The following is a 25,290-nucleotide window of genomic DNA, read 5'->3' as shown; positions in this document are numbered from 1 at the left end:
TGTTTAAACAAAGTCTGGGTTATTACTTAATAGACAGTGATGTAAAGGCAATTCATTCATACTATACAGAGTAATTATCAAGGACTCAAGTACTCCAAGGTCCCTTTGAATGGACATTCTAAGAATATATTTACTTAGGGTAATACTAAAACTAGTTTACCTTTCCTCAAACACACACCAGCTAATGAAGAAGAGAGGCTTTTCAGTGGCATATTAGGTATAATTGAGAGGAACTAGTAATGTATACAAAATTGACCATGGATGTCATTAACTGACAGTTGATAATCATAACACAGTAAGGTACCTTGGTATTCTGTATCTAGAGTACATGCTGGAAATTATTCTTAGAAGGAAGACTTCCATAGAATGAGTCACTTGGATATAAGTCATTTGGATATTTAAGTAACTATATTTAATTAAAAAGAGTCAAAGAGAGATACGTCCTATACAAAAATCTTTTCCATAACAAATAGTGGTATCTTGAGATTTTCCTTATATCCTATTACATTCTATGAGAGTTACTTTGTAACTTTCAAAAATTAATAGCACGCTTTCTCCACAGTGTGTTGTCAATTACGGTGATGAACCAATAATATATTCAGGTAGGTTTTCAATATGAACTCATTTTGAAGGTATCATCCAGCTGATAAAAATAAGTCAAATTCTTAAAATTTGACAGATGAAACGTACAGCTATTATAGATTTGGGGGAACACCATATACTTTTCATTTTTAGTATCAGTGGTGACTGTGAGGTGACGAACAAGAATGGAAAAAAAAAGGAAAATAAGAAAATAAGTCCTTTGAAACATAATTCAGTAAAATCCACTAATATTATATAAATAACCACCTTGGAAAATAAATAAGGGATTATGTGCAGCTGGATGATTCAGAAAAGTTTGGAGACACCAAAAACTCTAATCAAGATGACCAAAAGAGGCAAGACAGGAAGGAAATTTTAATTAACTTAAATGGAAACATAATTAACTGAATTTTATCTTGCTTGGAAACTTAATGAACTGTTCAGTGTTCTATTTAAAGAGAGACTGGGTGATCAGAAAAGTCAGCTGAAATTACAGAATCGGTAAAGCCCAGAACGCTGGGTGTGGTAGTGCCTACCCAAATATTATCTGGGGAAGAGAGTTTTCTGTGGCACTCCTCTTGTTCTGATTCCACACTCATTCAAAAAAATTTCAATTTGACAATTTGTCTTCACGACAGGGAGAAACTACTTAGATCTGGGGATAGGAGCATTCTAGCTTTCTGGATTTTTTTTTTCCCTCAGAGTAAATAGACATTGTGTTTTATACATCCATTTTGCTAACTTGGTTCCTGTAACTCCAAGCTTTCTCTTCTCGTCCCTTCCCCTCCCCACAAAAGGAAATAACTACTCTTGGTATGCTAAGACAATCAAATTTCTGTTGGCCAAACCCTAGGCCACAGTGAATTTATCAGGGCAAATACTAAGTTCTTAGGCTTTTCAGCCAGCACTCAACAGGACTTCTGTTAGTAGACTGTGGAAGGAAGGAAGAGCATAAGAATTGATCACTATAGTCTGTATTTATAATCTTCTCACGGGCCTACAAGGTTTCCCAACTATTCTCAAAAATAAGCCTCTCTGATTCCTCAATATTAAAAAAAATGGCATTTTCCCAAATGAGTCACTGAATTCCGCCACTGATTCTGTCAGTGTTTTCCAAAGCTCCCTTTAGAACTGAGGAACAGAAAGAATGACTTCGAAAAAAAAAAAAAGGTCAGATTTATTTTGAAAAAGGAAATTTGACGAAGAGGAAACTAATCTATTTCAAAACTTTAGGAAGCCTCCATATTTTGTTCATCTCTTTTTTCTAACAGATGATACTTAACATTAGAGGAGAAACAGGGGAAATTTTTTACTGACCAAGAAATCAACTAACAGCACCACCTGCTAGCTTGACAACTAGCAGGAGCAAGAAATCCATCAGACATATTTCCTCAGAGTGGTATTTTCCACTTGTCAGATTCCCCCAAAAAGGTCCTGACTTTTACCGACAATTGAGGTGATAAAGATTTTCAGCAAGGACTCTGGTGGTGAAAGGCCTATTTTATAGCCTTTCTGTTGCAGGTGTTTGAAAATGTAATACGATATAGTATCTCACCTGTTTGGAACTGAGTTCTGCAGCAAACCAAATGATCCACTTCAGAGCCGAGAACCAGAGGATAAAAAATGAATTACCTCACTCAGTGAAAACAGTCTGTGCACTAAAAATTGTGTATTTTATTCAAAGGGAAACTCTCCAGTACTGTATTAACGGTCCATGTCTATATACAATGCTAACAACCTTGGTTGAGTGCTTTACTAGTTTAAGTCTATATATTACGAAGGAAGGTATGCTGATCCCGGAAGTCACTCTCTGCAAGAGGGAACAGACAGAATATAGAAGTGGCAGATGTAACCAACATTTCTCTCCATAAAAAGAAAAAAATAAACTTTGCTCTTGTCTTAGTCCACTTACTACTGGAGCAAATATGGATGCACATTTAACGAAGTCCAAAGACTATCACTACATCCCAGCATAATGTAAGCTCTTTGCTAATAAGCCCTGAATCATTAATAAAAGGCAGACTACATAAAAGGGTATGTTTACTCTCTTTAAGGTGATGGAAAAGCGAGTCAGATATTATTAAAACATTTTTAATATAAAAAAATAATTTGTGGGGGCGCCTGGGTGGCGCAGTCGGTTAAGCGTCCGACTTCAGCCAGGTCACGATCTCGCGGTCCGGGAGTTCGAGCCCCGCGTCGGGCTCTGGGCTGATGGCTCGGAGCCTGGAGCCTGTTTCCGATTCTGTGTCTCCCTCTCTCTCTGCCCCTCCCCCATTCATGCTCTGTCTCTCTCTGTCCCAAAAAAAATAAATAAACGTTGAAAAAAAATTTAAATAATAAAAAAAATAATTTGTGAAGAGACGCGTCTAACATACAAGGTAAATTCAAGTATCCAAATAGCTCATTTTCAGAGAATTTCTGAATGGTTCAGATTTTATCCCAATTGTATCTAAAGACTACTGGCAACCCAAGACTTCTGGATGAGAGGTGTCCAATTAAAGTAAAATATTGTATCTATTTACACATCCAAATATATTTCTGGAAGTCAGAGGTTGTAGAACAGAGGCTTGCAAATTACAGTTCCATGCATCTCTTCAGAAATAAGACGGTAGGAGTCCTTTTCTCTGTTTTCTGTTATATTTACTGGACTTCCAGTAAGAGTTTATTTGAAGAAAAAAAGGTCTAATGGTTTTTAAAAGTTTATTGAGATATAAATGACAAGATATAAACTGTACATTTTTAAAAATTTTTTAACGTTTGTTTATTTTTGAGAGAGAGAGAGACACGGACAGAGCATGAGCAGGGGAGGGGAAGAGAGAGAGAGAGGGGGAGACACAGAATCCAAAGCAGGCTCCAGGCTCTGAGCTGTCAGCCCAGACCCTGACGTGGGGCTCAAACTCACAAACTGTGAGATCATGACCTGAGCCCAAGTCAGACACTTAACTGCCTGAACCAACCAGTAGCCCCAAGAATTCTTTTCATTTTTTTTAAGTAATTATGGACTTTTATTTACTCTTATTTTTTATTTTTTTAAATTTTAACTCCAGTGTAGTTAACATACAATATTATATTAGTTTCAGGTGATATAGCAATTCAACTATTCTGCACATCACTCAGTGCTCATCATAAGTGCACTCTTAATCCCTTTACCTATTTCTCCCATCCCCCCCACCTGCCTTCCCTCTGATGATCATCTGTTCTCTATAGTTTTCTGGTTTGTCTCTTTGTTTTTTTTAGCTTTGTTTATATGTTTTGTTTCTTAAATTCCACATGAGCGAAATCATATGGTATTTATCTTTCTCTGACTTATTTCACTTAGCATTATACTCTCTAGATCCATTCATGCTATTGGAAATAAGAAGGTTTCATTTTTTGTGACAGAATAATATTCCATTGTATATACATACTACGTCTTTATTCATTCATCTATGAATGAATACGGAACAGTTGGGCTGTTTCCGTAATTTGGCTATTGTAAATAATGCTGCAATAAACATAGGGGTGCATATATCTCTTTGAATAGGTGTTTTCATATTCTTTGGATAATAAACACTCAGTAGTGTGAATACTGGACCATAGGGTAGTTCTATTTTTAATTTTTTGAGGTACCTTCATACTGTCTTCCACAGTGGTTGCACCAGTTTGCATTCCCACCAACAGTGCACAGGGGTTCCTTTTTCTCCACATCCTCGCCAACACTTGTTGTTTCTTGATTTTTTGATTTTAGCCATTCTGATAGATGTGAGCTGATATCTCATTGTGGTTTTGATTTGCACTTCCCTGATGATGAGTGATGTTGGACATCTTTTCACGTGTACTTTTACTCTTGATATGCCCTCTCCATAAAGAAAATCCTCAGTGAAATTCATCCAAGTTGCCTCATGAGCCTTATCATTTGTAAACACTCTGACCCTATGTAAAACTGCCTACATCGCCTCTGATCACTATTCAGATGGGCCTGAATATAGTCGCTGGAGTGTCCAAAATATACTAGAATGCTTGAGAAAATTTTATCATATTAGAGAGTGAATGGGATAAATAGAACTAGCCTAAAGGCTAGTTGATGTCCCCTTGGTATTCAGAATTTTTCAGGATATGAAATGTTTGGAGAGTTTATAAAAATGTGAATTCCTACTATCATTTTAAGATCTATTGAATGAGAATCTGGGATTTGGGAATGGGGGTGGTGGGCATGCTAGGTATCTCCATCTTAAACAAACTTCTTAGGGACACCTGGGTTGCTTAGTCGGTTGAGCGTCCGACTTCAGCTCAGGTCATAATATCACGGTCTGTGGGTTCGCGCCCCACATCGGGCTCTGTGCTGACAGCACAGAGCCTGAAGCCTGCTTCAGATTCTGTCTCCCTCTCTCTCCACCCTCCCATGCTCATGCTCTGTCTCTCTCTCTGTCAAAAATAAACATTAAAAAAAATTTGAACAAACTTATTAGATAATTCTTGTGCATGCTAATGTCTGAGTACTACCTGTTTTATACTAGGCTCTGTCCTTAGCTCTTATATTTGATACATAAAAACTAAAACATAGCCTCCCTCCTTAAAAGAAATTCAATGGGCTCTCTTTTTGCCGCCATCTTGGTTCCGCGTTCCCCGCACAAAATGCCTGGTGAAGCCCCAGAGACCGTCCCTGCTACAGAGCAGGAGTTGCCACAGCCCCAGGCTGAGACGGGGTCTGGAACAGAATCCGACAGTGATGAATCAGTACCAGAGCTTGTGGAACAGGATCCACCCAACAAGCCCAGCTGGCAGCAGCAGCTTAAATCGATGAAAAACCAGTCAGTAAAGCAAAACAGAGCCGGAGTGAAAAGAAGGCACGGAAGGCTATGTCCAAACTAGGTCTTCGACAGGTTACAGGGGTTACAAGAGTCACTATCCTCTTTGTCATCACAAAACCAGATGTCCACAAGAGCCCAGCTTCAGATACCTACATAGTTTTGGGGGAAGCCAAGATCGAGGATTTATCTCAGCAGGCACAACTAGCAGCTGCTGAGAAATTCAAAGTTCAAGGTGAAGCTGTCTCAAACACTCAAGAAAACACACAGACTCCCAACTGTACAAGAAGAGAGTGAAGAGGAAGAGGTTGATGAAACAGGTGTAGAGGTTAAGGACATAGAACTGGTCATGTCGCAAGCAAATGTATTAAGAGCAAAGGCAGTTCGAGCCCTGAAGAACAACAGTAATGATATTGTAAACGCTATTATGGAATTAACAATGTAACCGTCTGAAAACGAGGACCCTTTTTTGGTGTTTCAAAAGAATGACTGCAGCTTGGTTTGAAATTTGTACTGTTTCTATCATTAATAAAGTTATGGCTATATCGTTAATATATATGTATGTACATATTATTTTGTATATATAAATTTATCATATTAATCAATGCAATGAATATATGTAGATGTAGTACATTGTATAAGCATTGAAACAGAAATACATACAAAGTGCTGAGTAAAGGCTCTGAAGAGAAAGTCACCTATGAATGGGGTCTTGAGGGATAAATAGGAATTCTACTCTACCAGGTAGTAATGTGAGATGGAAGGCATTGGAGGTCTAATGAATGAATAACTTTGCAAAATCTTGGTACTGCAGAAGGTGAAGATCATTTGAAAAACTAAGGAGAAATTTGATGGGACAGATAATAGGGCAATGTTTCTGAAATTGGAGCATGTGAATCTCCTGAAGGCTGATTAAAAATTCTTATTCCTGTGCCCTATTCCAGAACCACAGAAGCACAATCTTAGGGAGGGCTTTAGGGTTCTCATTGTCAACAAGTTCTCCTGATGATTGTAATGTGCAACAATATTTAAGAACACTCATCAGATTGTCTTGCCTTTACTTTTCCTTTTGCTCTTTCTGTTTATAATGAATGAATGCAAGGCAGTTATTTAAAATGCCAAAATCACCAGTGCTTAGAAAAGCCAAATCACCCTTATTCCCTCTCAGAATAACAGAGTCGGGGGAATGAAAACACTAAGCCAATCCATTGTAGTCTGGTTAGTATTTAGATTAATTTTGGCAGAAAACTTTCTACTGTATCTATGTATGTAGATAAGCACTATCAATATGCTGGCCAAAGGGTTTTAAATTATTGTCAGAAAGCACCGTTTTTCCCAAATGGAGTTTAAGATATACTGAAGATTACAGCACCTCATTCAAAGATAGCCTTAAAATAAGTGTTGGTTGTATTCTTCAACACCTATTTTATACAACAGGCTCATCTCAGTATATGTAACATTCATTTTTCTTTTTACTGTGGAGTTTGAGTCTTTTGAATACAATTTTCAGATATATTCCCTTTAAATTTAATATAAAAGCAGATTTATGTTCCCACATTTTCTGTAAATGTCTGATCTCTTTATAATATATGCACCTAAGCACCTTTTTAAATAAATTTACTTTTGTTTAAAATACTTGGTATAGAAATATTTTTTAAAAAAACAGGTCAATTGATAATTACATTCAAAATAACATGTGTATGTGTTCATTTCCTTGGGAAAAAAAATCTCTGCTTTTCACTATGAACCCCAAAGAACCTACATGCCTTATAGATTTTTAACTCTCTAATAAACTGTCAAAGTCTGTCTGAGAAAATCAAGACCACTATACTCTACTGCAGATTATCTCTTATTAGAAGTCAGACAAAAGAAAAAAAAAAGTGACTCGAGAAATCACTTTGAATGATGGGCTACTCTTTTTTAATTACAGGTTGTAAGAGTCATTAATCAGAGACAATGGATCATCCATGACTTGAAGATGTAAACATACTTCATGTAATTATGGTTAATTCTTGCTCATCAAGATGCATTAAATGTCTAAGTAAATGACGTAGTAAGGCAAAATTCTCAATTTTCAGCCTATGGCCATTAATTAATGCTTTATATTTGGCCTCTCCTGGAGTCCCCAGATTTATTTATACATCAAATATGTATTAAAGACTGCTTTATTTTGCACATTGCATAGAAGATTCTATTCCTGATTACAGCTATGTGATACAGTTTGAAGTCCAAATGACGCCTCCAGCTTTGGTTTTCTTTTTTAATGTCACTTTGGCTATTTGAGGTCTTTTCTGGTTCCATACAAATTTTAGAATTGTTTGTTCTAGCTCTGTGGAGAATGCTGGTGTTATTTTGATAGGGATTGCATTGAATACGTAGATTACTTTGGGTAGTATTGACATTTCAACGATATTTGTTGTTCTTATCCAGGAGCATGGAATCTTTTTCCATTTCTTCATGTTCTCTTCCATTTCATTCATAAGCTTTCAGCATACAGATCTTTTACCTCTTTGGTTACACTTATTTCTAGGTATCTTATGGTTTTGGGTGCAATTATAAATGGGATCAATTCCTTGATTTCTCTTTCTGCTGCTTCGTTATTGGTGTGCAGAAATGCAACTGGTCTCTGTACATTGATTTTATGTCCTGTGACTGCTGAATTCACATATCAGTTCTAGCAGTTTTTTGGTGGAGGCTTTCAGGATTCCCATGTAGAGTATCATGTCATCTGCAAAGAGAGAAAGTTTGACTTCTTCTCTGCCAATTTGTATGCCTTTTCTTTTTGTTGTCTGATTGCTGAAGCTAAGACTTCCAACACTATGTTGAATAACAGTGGTGAGAGTGGACATCCCTGTCGTGTTCCAGACCTTAAGGGGAAAGCTCTCAGTTTTTCCCCATGGAAGATGATATTGGCTGTGGGCCTATCATACAAAAACCACGATGAGATACCACCTAATACCTGTCAGAATGGCTAAAATTAACACTCAGGAAATAACTGTTAACATTAACGGTGAGGAAACTTGCATGTTGGCGAGGATGCGGAGAAAGGGGAACACTTTTACACTGTTGGTGGGAAGGCAAACTGGTGCAGCCACTGGGGAGGTTCTTCAAAAAATTAAAAATAGAACTACCCTATGATCCAGCAATTGCACTACTAGGAATTTAGCCAAAGGATACAAAAATGCTGGTTTGAAGGGGCACAGGCACCCCAAAGTTTATAGCATTGCAACCAACAATAGTCAAATTATGGAAAGATCTCAAATGTCCATTGACTGATGAATGGATAAAGAAGATGTGGTTTATATATACAATGGAATATTACTCGGCAATCAAAAAAGAATGAAATCTTGCTATTTGCAACAAGGTGGATGGATGGAACTAGAGTGTATTATGCTGAGTGAAATAAGTCAGTCAGAGAAAGACAAATATATGATTTCACTCATATGTGGAATTTAAGAAACACAACAGATGAACACAGGGGAAGGGAAGGAAAAATAAGATAAAAACAGACAGGGAGGCAAACCATAAATGAGTCCTTTTAAAAAAATTTTTCAACATTTATTTATTTTTGAGAGACAGAGAGAGACAGAGCATGAGCAGGGGAGGGGCAGAGAGAGAGGGAGTCACAGAAGCTGACGCAGGTTCCAGGCTCTGAGCTGTCAGCACAGAGCCTGATGTGGGGCTTGAACCCACAAACCGTGAGATCATGACCCGGGCCGAAGTCAGACACTTAACTGACTGAGCCACCCAGGCGCCCCAAATGACTCTTAAATACAGACAACAAACTGAGCGTTGCTGGAGGGGTGTTGGGTGGGGGGATGGGCTAAATGGGTGATGGGCATCAAGGAGGGAACTTGTTGGGGTGAGCACTGGGTGTTATATGTAAGTGATGGATCACTAAATTCTACTCCTGAAACCAATACTACACTGGATATGAACTAACTTGAACTGAAGTTAATTAATTAATTAAAAAGAGATCCTATTCCTGTCTGAGCACATAGTCTACTGAAAGAGATCTCATGCTGAATTTACATAATATATTTATGTCCACATACTACAACAGAGATAGGTACCACGTGCCATGAAAGCCCAAACATATCAGAAATAAACCAACTATTTCCCCCTAGAGGAGCCAAGTAAAAGTTACATAGTAAGGTGAAATGTAAGCAGAAAAAGAAAACTGGGAAAAAGGCATTCCAGGTAGAGAGAGCAGCCCATGCAAAGACGTCATTCAGATAGGTTTGGGGGTTGGAGAGCAGTTTGGTATGGGGAAGGGGTAGAGATGAAACTACATTGCAACTATAAGATACTTAGGACAGCAGTCTTTCCACCAGAGACATGATTAACAACCAGACTTGTATTTTAGAAAGATCACTGTGGATTTATGGTAGGGATTGAATTGAAGGGAGGAAAAATGGGACAATGGTTTCACTTTCAACCATATTAGATATGAAACACCTGCAGGAAATCAGGGAGAGAGATCACATTGCTGGGTACAAAGATTTCGGACTCCGGACAAAGGAGGCTGCTGGACAAAAATACAGATTCCTATGGGTTCCATAGAAGTAGACAGGATTACCGCGAGAGAATACACATGTCAGAAAGAATAAAGCATGAGGATGATGAGCTGGAAAGCAACAACACTGAAGTATTGGGTAGAGAGAGCGGAGCCAGAAAAAATTAACAAATAACTACTGAGAGAGGTAGAAGAGAGAACTGTGTCTCCAGTTATGTGAATCTGAGGATCTTACCAAAATAAAAAGTGACCTTACCGGTTACCAAAAGAAAGTTGTGTTTTGTTTGCTTGCCAACAAGAAGCTAGAAGAGCATGTCTAACTATGAAAATTACGAACAGTATACAGTCATCAGCAGAGTCGTCGTTCTATGAATAAATCATTTATTTCTCATTCTAAGCTCTAACCACGAGGGTAACAGGGCCTTTGCATGCCGCTTTCTCCACCTGGAATGTCATCTCCTTAGAGATGTGCTTCGTAAGCCTCCAGATGAGGCCATATCCTCTCCATGATAGTATCTCCCCTACAGTCCCAAATTCTTTTCCTTCGTGATGCATGTCTTGGTTTATAATTACACACGTGTCGGTGGGGTTGTTAGATTGTCTGCCTCCCGTGTTTGACTACAGATGCTATGACAGGATGTGACAGACCTGTCTGTGCCTACCGAAATGCCCTCAGTGCCTATCTTAGTGCCTGGAAAATAGTAGGTACTTGACAAATATTCGCTGAATGAAGGACCACAAGAAAGATCTAAGTGATGAAAGAACTTCCTAAACTCAGAGCCTTGCACTGGAAAAGTGTTCATGCCTCCTGTGTCCTCTTTCAGGCAAATGCGGATAAAGTTCAACTGAACCAAGATAACTTACATCACCAGACTCTTATGGTACAAGTGTCATCTCCCAGGATCTGTAATTATTAGCTATTTTTGACGGATTTTTTGAGGAACAGTTGAAACTCACCCAGAACATGGAAACTGCTCTTCGGTTACTGGCACTTCCCCAGAGCGTTCTAAAGCCAGTTTGCATTTAATCCCCATTAAATGGGCACCATAGCACCTCTACCTACAGAAGCGGCAGAGATTTCATGTGAGAGTAAGGAGAAGGTTAGGTTACCATATTTTTTTAAAGTAGGCTCCACATCCAACGTAGGGCTTGAACTCATGACCCTGAGCTTCAGAGTCGCAGGCTCTACTGACTGAGCTGGCCAGGTGTCCCAACAAGGAGAAGGTTAAGATGAGAATTCTGAAGAAATGGAGGTGACAAAGAGCACAGAAAACAGATATCTGAGCTCAAATTCTAGCTTTGTTTTCTAGATTGGTAACCTTGGCAAGTTATTTGACCTGAGACCCCATTTCCTCATCTGTGAAATACGGATACTAATATAAACACCAGTATTACCTAATAGTGGTTCTGAAAATTAACTTAGTTCACATATGTAAAGGAATTAGAACAGTGGCTTTCACCTAGTAAGTGCTCAGTAAATATTAGTTGTCACTATATTATTATTGCTATATTATATACTTAGCAACAATATATTGAGCCTTGTTCCCAAATTCAGTGTTTAAGATCCAGAGAACATACTGCCTAAAGCACATAGTTTGTGTGCCTGGGTGGCTCAGTCTGTTGAGCGTCCCACTTTGGCTCAGGTCATGCTCTCACGGTTCGGAAGTTCAAGTCCCGCATGGGGCTCTGTGCTGAGAGCTCGGAGCCTGGAGCCTGCTTCAAATTCTGAATCTCCCTCTCTCTCTGCCCATTCCCTGCGCTCACTTGCTCGCTCTCGCTCTCTCTCTCTCTCTCTCTCTCTCTCTCTGTCAAAAATAAACATTAAAAAAATTTAAACCATTACAGTAATGCAATCCATATTTGCCACTTTTACGTACTCAATGGTTCTCAATTCAAGAGACATAAACTCATTTGGCAAGACTTCGTACCTCTACCCCCATTCCAGCAAACTAAAGGAAAATAAAAACGTCATAGCTTAGTCTTCATTCCTTCCTTCCCTACAACTCAGGCCTCTCCCTCCCACTCACCTTCAGGAATATCTTCCAATTGCCTCATCCATTTTCATAGGGAGGATTCTGTTCCGATGCCTCTCCCACAAGCACGGACAAGATAAGCTGGCAAGTCTCAAGCAAATAAGCTTCTAGGCGCCACCTACATAGATTGGTTCAGTTTGTAACCAGCTCATGCTGTTTACCGACAAAACATATCTCTGGTCTTGCCCAGCTGTGTTTGCATCAGCTTACCTTCCAAGGGAGGTTACATTTTCAGATAAAAAGGAAACACCATTCCTTCGGGATTATATTCAAAGAAACACCCATCTGCATAGCAGGCCGTGCAGAATTTCACCAGTGACTGAATGGTTGGCCTAAAGATACCTCTGCATATTGAAAAGCGGGGACACAAGGCTAAGCCCGGGTGATTTTGTTGATTAAAGTTCTTAGGGACAGAAGGACAATTGCTGCTTTACACTTCCCCGTTTTATTTGTTTAGATAAGTAATGATAATATAGGCTATAACATGATGCCTACCAAAAGAGAAGTATAAACAAATTGTTCTGCCTTCATAACCCAGAGGGAGCTCTAGCCAGGGCTTCCAGCATAGTTTCTCTTCTATATCCCAATCCTGAAGCACAAACTTTGGAGTTCAAGATGTGCTTTCAATAGGAAGATTTATGTGTAACTCTCTGGATTTCTGACATCAAAGGTTTTGTCAGCGCAGAGACAAACATTCATACTTTGTGCACCATCTGTCCACAGATAAGAGTGCAATGGTCTTAGCGTCTAATGGTCTGAGTTCCTCCTAACTTGCTATATGACCTTGACAAGTAACTTCACCTCTCTGGTACAGATATTCAACCTTACAAATGTTATGGGAGAGTCAAATTTAGATAAAATATGAAAATGCTTTGAAAAAGTTTCAGGCCCTCTACCACTGCCTGGTGTTATTACCATATAGATTGAAGTCGAGAAAAATTTGCTTCACTCATAACATTGAGTTAGTATATATGCTGTTAATTAATTTTATTACTTTTTTATTTTAAAAGGTCATGCATGTCAACTTCTGTTCCTAGAAATGGAGCAGATTGGACATCTTGAAAAAATCCATTAAAAACTCCAAGAAATTCTGGATTAAAAATATAATAAGCATGCTATTAAATTCATAGCTGATCAAACTATAAAGTTAAAAATATTCATGTATATAATCCCAAGAAATAGAGCAAACTTTAGAGCGATGGAGGAAGGGAGTGAGAAGGATTGGGGGAAGGAGAAGAAGAGATAAACACATGCACACACGCACTCACGCACACGGAAATATGAGATAAGCCGATTATGAAATTGCAGCAGCTCAGATTTATTAATATAAAAAAACCCAAAATATGTGGCTTAATAGCCAAATAGAAAAAGAAGTTTATATAAAGTGGATAGTGGGAATCGAGACACCACATAAAACTAGGAATCTCAAAGTTCCACACCTCAGTGAAATGGCAGACTGGAAAAAATCCACCCACTGAAAAGAATTCTTATCTGTTCCCACTTAGCCTCTTGATGGAAAAATATCTCCTCTGAGAACTCAAAACCGCAGGCCTATAAAACAAGTTTGTGGCTAAATTGACACTTTTTGCATGATCCCGAAAGCCCCACGCTAAGAAATTAACTTAATGTGGCCCTCAATCAGTAGGGCCCTGATGTGACTAGCAGAAACAAATACAAATTTCTGCGAAAGAAGGAACCATGGACCTGCCCCAGGCACGTGACCACACAACCCCAAACTATAAGGCAATCAAATTAGCCACCGCAGTAAGCAGATAAAAGACACAATAGAATTAGATCCTTAAGGACATGAAATACGGAAATTAATGGACACAGCATAGAAAATAGAGAAAACACATTTGAGAAATAAATAATAATAATCAAAACTTGAGGAAAATGGCATTATTTTTAAAGGCCAGCTATATTCCAAAACCAAATAAAACAACTAGAATGAAAAAAGGTGAGCTAAAACATTAAATCTCAATAAATAGGCAAAGCAACTTGATAGACACTAATAAAGGGCAGATCGGAGAACCGTTAGATTTGAAAAATAACTACCCAAAAATGCAGTTCAGAAAGACAAAGAGACTGAAAATTATTAAAAGACAAGTTTAGAAACCTGGAAATATAATGACAAGGTCCAATGGGTATGTTAAAGAAGCCCCAGAAGGAATGAGTTTGGAGAATGGGAGAGACACAAGAGTCAGCAAGGTCATGACTGATACCTCCAGGTTGAACAAACGCAATGAATCACGAACAGGATGAATCTTTAAAAGTCTGCATCTGACATGTTACAGTGAAACTGCAGAACATGCAACCAAAAAGATGGAAGAAGAAAGACAAAGTACTTTGAATGAATAGCTATTAAATTCACAGACTTCACCAGACCAGTAACAGCAAACATGACAGGGTAACAATAACTTCAAAATGCTGACAGAATAAACTCTTAATTTATTATCTGATATTCAGATTAGCTCCCATTTAAAAGTTACTTTTCTGAAGGGCACTTAGGTGGAGTGGTTGAGCATCTGATTCTTGATTTTGATCCCAGGGTCGTGGGATTGAGCCCCACGTTGGGTTCCCCATTGAGCATGGATTCTGCTGAAGATTCTCTCTCTTTCCCCCTGCCCTGTTCACACCACCCCCCTCTCTCTTTTTTTTTTTTTTTTTGACTTCACTTTTCTGAAAAACAGAAACGGAGAACATTTGCATAAAACAGACCATGAAAAGGGAATTTTAAAGAATGTACTTCAGGAATAAAGAAAAGGACGATTTCCAGAAGGAAGGCTCAAGACACAGAAAGGAATGATGAGAAAAGAATAAGGATTTGTATAATTATAACAAATGTTAACTGAATAAAAAAAAGCGCAGGATCTTATCCAGGGAGTAAAAAGAAAAATAAGGTAAAACGTAAATACCAGACAGTAGAAACATGTAAGATGGAGATACAGTGAGCGTCAAAGCATTCAAGAGAAACCTAAAAATAGTGATTGACTTTAGGTTCCGGTGAGTATTCATCATACATTTTTAATAGTAACCACTAAAAGAATGGAAATAGAGTGTATTTGCATCCAAATTGTTAGAAAGAGCAAGGAAAAAACAAAGTCTGTAAAGGAAATGATACATTTCTGGCCATCTGGTGAGGACCCTGGAAGGAAAATCAGAGGCAAAAAGGTCTGGAATAGAGGAATATGAACATATGGGAGTGGGCAATAAATATACAGATTTTTTTTATTACACATTTTATTACACATTCTGCCCAGCAGAATGCATCCACCAAGGAAGACACACTGAAAAACCAGGCAGACAAAATACCTCAGCCAGTTGTCGTTAGCCAGCCATGGTCATCAGTCACCCTGGAAATGGCACAATGGGCACAAGAACAGAGTAGCGAAGGTGAAGGCTGTATATAGGCCTAACAGCATGTACTTGTACGTTCCAAAGCTAGCCTCGCTAGTGATGTCTCTGAGTCGCTATCGTTTCAGCAACAGATACCAATGCTGAGCTCCTGTTACGGTTCTATGTGTCTATGGCTCCAGCCAGCCACTTAGTGGAAAGCCATCTACATCAAGTCCCATTGATTTGAGAACAGTAGGTGGCTTGTTCTCACAGGGATGTGTATCTATCCGAGGTATGGGTTTGCCTTTCCTGTCTGAAAAGCCTCAGCCGGCACTACCATCCAGGGACTTAAGGAAAGCTCAACCCATGCGCATGGAACCCTAAACAATATAGCATCCAACATATCACCAATGTACACACTTCAAAACAAAGGAGGTGCAGAAATGGCCCCAGGACCTTGGTATCCATAGTTAATACTGTATTACTGCACCATCCAGAGGGAACCGGCTTTATAGAGCACTGGAATAGTCTTTTAAGGGCCCAGCTAAAGCAAAAGCCCGGATGCAATGCTCTGCAAAGGAGTGCCATCTTCCAAGAAGTAGGAAATGTATTAAATTAGAGACCTCTGTGGCATTCTGTCCTCAAGAGGACGGCTACATGAGTCCAAAAGGACAGGGGTTCAAAGCAGGAGTGGTCCTGCTATCATCACTTCCGATGAGGAGGACTTTGTGCTTTCCATCTTCACGATTCTAGGTTCTACACGGTGTGAGGTCCTGGTCCCCAGTGGGGGTGAACTCTCGTCAGGCCACACTTTTTTATCCTTTTTTTAAACAGCTATATTAAACTATAATTGGAATACAATAAATTTCATGGTTAGGAGGCACAATTTGATGAATTTTGACATATCTACGCAAGCACTCCGATCGAGCCAATGAACACATCTGCCTCCCTCAATTGTTTCCTTCTGACTCTTTGTTATCCCTTTCTTATGCGCCCCCTCCAATGCTTCCCACCAAGCACCAATGATCTGTGCTTTGTACCTATAAATTTGTGTTTATTTTCTAGAATTTTATACAAATGGAATTGTACAGTATGAGCTCTTTTTTTACTTTATTCATTCAGCCTAGTGATTCATTCATGTTGCTGCATGTATCAACAGTGAATGTACCATAGTTTGTTCTTTCATTCACCTGTCGGTGAACAGTTGAGTTGTTTCCCATTTTTGCAAATCACCTATAAAACTGCTGTGGATATTCATGTACAGGTAATTACAGGGGGATAAGCTTTTATTTCTCTTAGGTAAATACTTGTGAGTAGAACGGCTAGATCATGATAGGTGTATACATTTAACTTTTACGAGAAGTGGCAAACTTGTTCCCAGTGCCTGTACGATTTTGCATTCTCTTCAGCAGTGTGCAAATATCCAGGTTCCCCACCCCACATCCTTGCCAATGCTTGATATAATGAGTCTTTTTTTTTTAATTTTTTTAACATTTATTTGTTTTTGAGACAGAGAGAGACAGAGCATGAATGGGGGAGGGTCAGAGAGAGGGAGACACAGAATCTGAAACAGGCTCCAGGCTCTGAGCTGTCAGCACAGAGCCCGACGCAGGGCTCGAACTCACAGACCGCGAGATCGTGACCTGAGCCGAAGTCGGCCGCTCAACCGACTGAGCCACCCAGGCGCCCCTATAATGAGTCTTTTAAAGTGTAGCCATTCTAACGTGTATGTAGTGGTATCTCATTGTGGTTTGCACACGTTTCCTTAGTGACTAATGATGTTGAGTATTTTTTCACGTGCTTAATTGCTCTCCATATATCTTCTTCAGTGATGTGCTAGTTGGAGTCTTCTGCCCATTTAATTGTTATGTTGTTTGTACTTTCTACTGGTGAGCTCTTTATATGGATAAACGTATCTAGTATGAAAAATGGTTTTTCATTGTCACTGATCTGCAAAAGTTCTTTACATATTAAATGCATCAGCCCTTTGTCTGCCATACAGTTGTGAAAATTTTGCCCCAGATTGTCATTAGTTCTGAAATTTTGCTTATGGTTCATTTAGATGGGCAAGTGTTTTGATTTGTTTATGTTTATTTTTAAATTGTAAATAGTCACGTTCCAATATTTCCTTTGTAATTATCTCAATTTATATCCTATAATTTCAATATATTCTATAGTTCTACCATGGCCATGAGGTTTCTCTTAATGTTCCCTTGTCAATATGAAGAATCTTTTGTTTGAAAGATTTTTTCTGTCTGTGTTCCCCCTAAATAGTGGCAATAAATTAAAGAACCAATCCATTTCTACCTACAGTGCATATTCAAAGGCTGTATAATGTAGCTGCATTATTCTGATTCCCTACTTTATGACTAATTGAATCTACATGCACAAAGACATTTTGCACAACAGCTGGAGAATTAAAATATTAAACTCCCACTGCTGATTACTAATTATTTTCTTTCTTTCCTCATGACAGATCTCAAGTTGTCAGAATGCAATGGCAACGTACATTACAAATAGAAGTCACATTACTGTGAATTCAATTTACACACATCTTTATTGGAGAAAGACACTAATCATAACCTACCAAAGAAAACACTGTAGCCTGAATCATTTGTATTTAATCCTTCTTAATGCAAATAACGCAGAAATGTTCCTGAAGTTTCAACAAAGCACTCGCCCCATGTAAGAGCCAGCAAGTACCCATTAGCTTGCTTCCATGTGGATTCCTCACTTAAAACAAAACAAAACAAAACAAAACAAAACAAAACAAAACAAAACATGTTTCTTAGCTAAATTCAATGGTCACTTCTCAGATTGCTTCACTCTTCTCTGCATTGTCTGGTCTACCATTCAAGATTTTATTTCTCTGTTTATTTCCCAGGTTTCCTTTCTTTTTCACTGGAAAAATCACTGGATTTAGAATAAACTGTCAAGTGTTGGAATCTAACCTATCAATTTCCAACTGTGTGATCGTCCAATCCTTCTGAGCATCAACATCATCATAAAGCTGTGATGACAATGACATGAGATCACATACGTAAAAATACCAAGCCTAGCACACAGTGACCAATCACTGAATGGTATTGAATCCAAATTGAAATTTACCCATTGACTTTTGGAATTCACCATGGTTCAGTCCTAAGTTCTCTGTTCTTTTCTCTCTAAATTCATCCAATTCCATGTGATGCCTCTTCAAAGTCTAACCAGTACCCATCAGATATCTTCCTTCACTGACCCCAAAAGAGTGGCCCACCTTTTTGAGGGAGAACATTTATTACAAAATCAACCTACAGTTGTTGATATTTCATTCTTAAAGTGCTTCCCATTGTTTATGTTCAATTGCACCAACTAGACGATCAACTTTTTGTGATAGGCCACGTCTTCAGTTTTGGGAGGAGTTGCCGTAAAGCGTAATACAATGAATTAGTACTCCACAGTACACAATGTTTTACATATCCCTTCTTTTTTTAAAAAAAAAAAAAGGTTTATTTATTTATTTAGAGACAGAGAGCATGAGCAGGGGGCAGGGGAGAAGCAGAGAGAGAGGAGAGAGAGAGAGAGGGAGAGAGAGAGAGAGAGAGAGAGAGAGAGAGAGAGAGAGAATCCCAAGCAGGCTCTGCACCGTTAACGTGGAGCCAGATGCGGGGCTGGATCCCATTGAACCATGAGATCACAATCTGAGCTGAAATCACAAGTTGGATGCTCAACCGACTGAGCCACCCAGGTGCCCTGTACATTTCTCTTCATAAATAAATGCTTCAATATTCTGTCTACTTGCCAATTGGATTTACCTCATATGACTGCCTCATCAAAGGCAATGTAATCATTCTGCTTTTCCATTAGCTTCAATGATGTAAAAGTATCATTTCCAAGGGAATGACTATGCAGAGGAAGGGCCAGGTAGATTATAAAAGGGCAAGATAGGAGACGGGTGGTCAACCAGCTTAGTGAGGGGTTGCTGGTGAGCAACAAACAAGTTGTGGAAGGAAAATGATGTATGGGGAAGTTGAAGAACGTCTTTTTAAAATACAGTCCTAATACATAAGGGGCAACACTTCATGCTCATTTACTAGTCTCTCGTCGTTTTTTTCCATGATATTCATATTTTGACCTCTAAGCACCGTATAGGTAGGCCCCCACCAACTGCTTCCCTGTCTCCTGCCTTAGCAGCTATTAATGAGGAAAGATCATAGCTTCTTTAGCAGCAGGTCAGGGGAGTGAGTAACAAGAAAAAAAAAGGAAGGAACTGAAGTAGGGGTGAGGGGTAAGGAATATGTATTCGGGAGAAAAGATTCCGAGTAAAGTCAAGAGTATAGTAATTTTAAAGATCTCTTGTACTGCATTAAGAAGTTAGTTGTTTTTCAAAGGTGCCCTCAGTGGTTGAAGGGAGCCTATACCTAGGATCAGACCACATCCTCTTGTATGGAGACACGTAAAAGAACAGATTTTCCAAGGCCCAGCTGAGGAGGCTGAGAAGTTTCTGCTGCAGTATACCCTTGCCCTCTTCTCCATCTGCTGATCTCTCTCCAGCCCTTTGTCTTTCATTCCTCTCAATTGTCCATTTTTTTCCTACCATCCTGCTGGCCTGTATGTGAAAACACTCTTAAAATTGTTGTTAACAAAACAAAACTCAACTGAGTAAATTTTAAAGATCTTATTAGATTTATTCAATGATTCATGAATCAATCAGCCTCTAATCTAGCAGATATAAAGAAGCTCTGAGGAACTGTACAAAATGAAAAACATTTATAGGCAGAAGGGAGCAGCCAAAAGGAAGTTCTACTGGGCAAAAAAACGTGGGTTGGTTATTGCAAGATCGCTTTCCTTTAGGGGATGGGAGGGGTCTGTCAAGCAGATTACCTAACTGGTGCCGATCAGGAGATTCTTGACTGACTGGTTTGAGATTCTAGTTATGGAGGATCTGAAACTGCAATTAAGTCTAGGTTTGGTGACATAAGGCTTAGCATAAGTGAGTCCATTTTGGGCCTGTTGTCTTATTTTTAACACTGCGAAGGGCAACATGGCGAATGCATTGTATTTTGCCTCTTGCTCGTAGCCACGTTTGAACACTAAATGGATCATGGGGCCAGCTATACTGGGCATGAGCTCTGTGTACTCACACCTAACTTCGATCTACTTAAAACCCATAGTTTGTCCAGGACAAGAGTGTGAGGGTAGAAGTGGGAATCCATCCATCCTGAATATAAAACTCAAACCTAATCAGAGAAAAGAGATGGACTGAGCCTGAAAAAGTCAACTTGCACTGCATAAAATACATACAAAATGGTCAAAGAAATCAACGTAGAAGAGAAGCACACTATAAAGAGCTTATGTAAATATTCACACCCCCTCCAAAAAACCAGACTTCCCTAACCTACTGGATATAGGATTTTTCCTGGAACATCATTCTCAAAGCCAGCACCACAGTTCTGGATTATAGTTACATTTTTTTCCCTTTGCTTCCCAAGAAGCAATTCCATTAGCTGAGAGCAAAAAGCACAACATATAAGGCAAAACTGAGAGTACACATCGAAGAAATGTTTATCGACTTCATGAAGTACTCTGTTCCTTACTCAGAAGTGTGAGCTCACATCAATCAGTCAGATTTCACAGATGACCTATAAATGATCCCATAAATACAAATAATATTATAATATAGGAATAATTAACATGTTCTGACCTGAACAGAGAGTAATTTATGTTATGATATAGTTTACATTATGATATAGTTTATCAAAATACTCCAAAGGGAGCAAAGAAAGGCAATCTATTTCCTCATGCTTAATTTATGCAAAACATCGTATCAATGACCCTAAATAATTAACGTTGCTTACAATTGCAAAGACTTCTAAGAGTACACTAAGGACTTTTCAATGGAAAATATAAACCTGGGTAAAAATGCTAGTGAGTCAAAGAGTTAATAACAGTGGATAGTTAATGAGTTCTTAGCCTGTTTCAGGTGCTTTTTGGCACACTATAAATACAACATCTCTTTTCATCATCAAAATATTGTATGTGGCAGATGCTCTTGTTGGCTTTATTTTATAAAGGAAATTAAAGCACAGACAGAGGCTAAGTAACTTGTTCAAGGTCATGCAATGAATGGTGAAGTCAAATGTTGATAGCCTGGGGGTGTCTGGGTGGCTCAGTAGGTTGAGCGTCTGACTCTTGATTTTGGCTCAGCTCATGATCTTGCAGTTTGAGAGGTCGAGCCCTTTGGGCTCTGCGCTGGCAGTGCAGAGCCTGCTTGGGATTCTCTCTCTCCCTCTGTCTCTGTCCCTCCCTTACTTGGTATCTCTCTCTGAAAATAAATATTCATTATACAAAAACAAAACAAAACACTGCCAGCCTGGGTATGGAGGCCAAGTAATTAGATGCTGAGCTATAGATGGGAACAAGAGAGGCGTTTTTTTTTTAATATGAAATTTAGTGTCAAATTGGTTTCCATACAACACCCAGGGCTCAACCCAACAGGTGCCCTCCTCAATGCCCATCACCCACCCTCCCCTCCCTTCCACCCCCCATCAACCCTCAGTTTGTTCTCAGTTTTTAAGAGTCTCTTATGTTTTGGCTCCCTCCCTAACTTTTTTTTCCTTCCCCTCCCCTATGGTCTTCTGTTAAGTTTCTCAGGATCTACATAAGGGTGAAAACACATGGTATCTGTCTTTGTCTGTATGACTTATTTCACTTAGCATCACACTCTCCAGTTCCATCCACGTTGCTACCAAAGGCCAGATTTCATTCTTTTTCATTGCCACATAGTATTCCATTGTGTATATAAACTACAATTTCTTTATCTATCCATCAGTTGATGGACATTTAGGCTTGGAAACAAGAGAGTTTTGAAGAAGGGAGACTAGTTAAGAGACCAGAGTCAAAGTGGAAGTGTTACAAAAGCTTGAAATGATGGCAGATACAGTAGAAATTCAAAAGACGTAAAGGAGATGTAGAAGAATTTGTTAGCATGTTATACATGAAGGATGAGAAAGAGTTGTTTACCTTGACGGAAGTTTCAAGTCTGAGTAATCTGGTGTTGACATTAGCTAACCTAAGAGAAAGGAACTGTGGCTGCTTTGTGGGGAAAGATGAGTTCAATTTCAAATGCATACAACTGAGATATCTAGAAGATACATTGCGTATAAATAAATTTCCAGAAGGCAAGTGAAAATATACGCCTGGGCCCTAAAAACAAATGGCCAGTAACACATCATGGGGGACATATATGTATAGAAAACTGATCTGGGGACTGAATCTTTGAAAGAATCTATAATGAGTAGATACAAGATGAGTCAGAAAAGGAAACTTTATCAGTGTTTACCACAGAGGTAAGAGGAGAATTAGGAGAGCCCAGTGTTCTAGAAACCAAGAAAATTCTCGAGCAGGAGGAGCTCAGCAAAGAAACTGAGCAGCATGAGAACCGAGAAAATGTAATTGTATTGTCAGAACGGTTTGAAAGATAGTTTCATTAAAGTGGTGAGGGCAGAAGACGTATTACAAGTCGTTGAGAACAGAGAAATATTAGTGGAGATAAGAGATGATAAACAACTCTTTCAAGACATTCATTCAGGAAGTTAAATGTGAATGATAAAGCATAGTTTTAGGAAGAAAATGGGGTCAAATAAGGACTTCTTTAAGCCACTGACTCTTTAAGCACACGTGTAGACAGAGATAAAGGAACCAGTGGAGAGATACTTAGAATAAAAGCAGGAAGGAATAATTTATTTCCTTTCCTAAGAAGAGATGAAGGTAGGATTAAGATTCCAAGAATATAAAGGCAGAAGAGTGTCAGAATCATGGCAGGAGTTTATTAGAAGGGTGAATTGCCGGGCCTAGCCCTCACAGGTTCTAATTCAGCAGGCCTTAGTTGAGGCCTACAAACCTGTATATTTAAATAACTCCTCAAGTAACACTGTTGCATAGGTATAGATTTGTGGTTTTTCGCCTCTATCAGACCAATGCCTCTTGGTCTTAAATGTTTTGTAATGCTCTCTTCATGAAACCCATAAATAATACAACTTGTGTACACAGAAAATTTCAAAATATCGATAGAGCGTATGAACTAAAACATAAAAGAGGGGCGCCTGGGTGGCTCAGTCGTTTAAGCGACCGGCTCTTGGTTTCGGCTCAGGTCATGATCTCACGGTTTGTGAGTTTGAGCCTTGCATTGGGCTCTGTGCTGACAGCGAGGAACCTGCTTGGGATTCTCTCTCTCTCTCTGTCTCTCTCTACCCCTCCCCCACTCACACTGTCTCTTTTTCTCAAAATAAATAAATAAACTTCAAATAAACAAACTTCAAAACAAATAAATAAAATTCCCTGCATGAATGTCTGAGGACGTTTGAAAGTCATATGAGATACAGGGAAAATCTTCATTGGGTAGGCTTATCCCCTGTTCTCAGGGCAATACAATAAATCCCCAGTCCCCACCCATCAAATGCCAGTTCCATCCCGAAGCACTAGGACAACTAAAAGAAAATGCCATTCCCTCCATTTCTAAAACACCCCCTAGGAATGAGACTGCCTACCTGGGTAACCACTGCTCCAAAACAAGGTAACAGAGGCTGAAAGATTAAGTGCCTTCAGGTATCTAAGAGATCGTAGAAATGAGGAAAATGTATGGATGTTAAGCAATAGGGTTTGTGGGGCTTGTGATAAACTAGAGAAAACAGGCCTCACCTAAAGGCATTTACATTTTTTAAAAGTTTTCAATATCGCACCAGCATATGTACCTACCTTTCAAATGAATGGATTTAACTTGTAACGCAAAGTGAATATTTATGCGCAGCTTTATGTCCCATCTGCAGTTTAACAAAAAGCATTCTTGGGGGGCCCGCGTGGCTCAGTCAGTTAAGCATCCCACTTCGGCTCAGGTCATGATCTCACGGTCCGTGGGTTCAAGCCCCATGTCGGGCTCTGTGTTGACAGCTCAGCTCGGACCCTGGAGTCTACCTCAGATTTGGTGTCTCTCCCTCTCTCTCTCTCTCTGCCCTTCCCGCACTTGTGCTGTGTCTCTCTCTCTCTCCAAAATAAATAAACATTTTAAAAAGCCTTCTTTAAACATAAGAATTTATCCTTGGAGAAAAGTTTCCAAGCGTCAGCCAGAAATGAAATTTTTTAAGTTTTGATATTTAAGAAATTGAGACCAGCCGTGTTATAATCCAACTGATTAAAATAGACTAGGGTGGAAAATATCAGAGTACATAAGGGGAGGTATTATTTTATCAAGTGTTTATTTCAGGTGTGTGTGTGTGTGTGTGAGAGAGAGAGAGAGAGAGAGAGAGAACACTGGACACGATGTAAACTATACTGGGAGTCTTAATAAAAACAAGTTTGGAAAACACCGGGGTAGATGGGTAGGTGACGATTTGGGGTGCAGGAGGATCTCCCCCAGCCACACTATAGGCACTCATCTGGTGAGCTTCTTTTATGTACTTGTTAGGGGCACACTTTGGAATCAAAGAGAACAGGAATTGAGTCCCAGCTGTATGACTTAAGTATGCGACTATTGGCAGGTGGCTTAAGCAATTTTAGCCCCATTTTCCTTACCTATAAATTGAAGATAATACTGCATTACAAGATTTTTGTGATAATTAAATGAGATAACGTATATAAAATTCCCAGTATATGGTTTGGCACATAGTAACAATAAGTGACATAGTAAACAATCATCACCAAAATATTAGGCTTGCCCAGCAGACCAGCAAAACGTAAGCTATAAGTGGTATATGTTTAAATATGTATCAAATGTTTTCTTCCTTTTCTAAAAAAATTCTTTAACATTTCTGAAGGCATGATATTTATATTGATCACGTATTGTTGTGTAACAAATTACTCTAGCATTGAGCAGCTTAAAACATTTATTATCGCACACAGTTTCTGAGAATCAGGAATCTGGGATCAGCATAGCTGGGTGGTTCGGGCTCAGGCTCTCCCATAAGGCAGAGGTCAAGTTATGACAAGGGATGCACTTTCTAAAGGGACTAAAGTATTCACTGACAATCACACTCATGTGAGTATTGGAAGGACGCCTCAG

At 39.0% G+C, this 25,290-nt stretch overlaps 1 pseudogene; it reads left to right on the top strand.

Annotated features, from left to right (window-relative positions):
* The first annotated feature begins 5,148 nt into the window (after nucleotides 1–5,148).
* On the top strand, nucleotides 5,149–5,911 carry LOC125157272 (nascent polypeptide-associated complex subunit alpha-like; annotated as a pseudogene).
* Nucleotides 5,912–25,290: the final 19,379 nt, after the last annotated feature.

The sequence above is a fragment of the Prionailurus viverrinus genome, chromosome X (assembly GCF_022837055.1).
Source record: "Prionailurus viverrinus isolate Anna chromosome X, UM_Priviv_1.0, whole genome shotgun sequence".
NCBI classification, from domain to species: Eukaryota; Metazoa; Chordata; class Mammalia; order Carnivora; family Felidae; genus Prionailurus; species Prionailurus viverrinus.
Note: the sequence above shows the minus strand (reverse complement) of the source record. Positions and strands in the feature narration are given on the sequence as shown.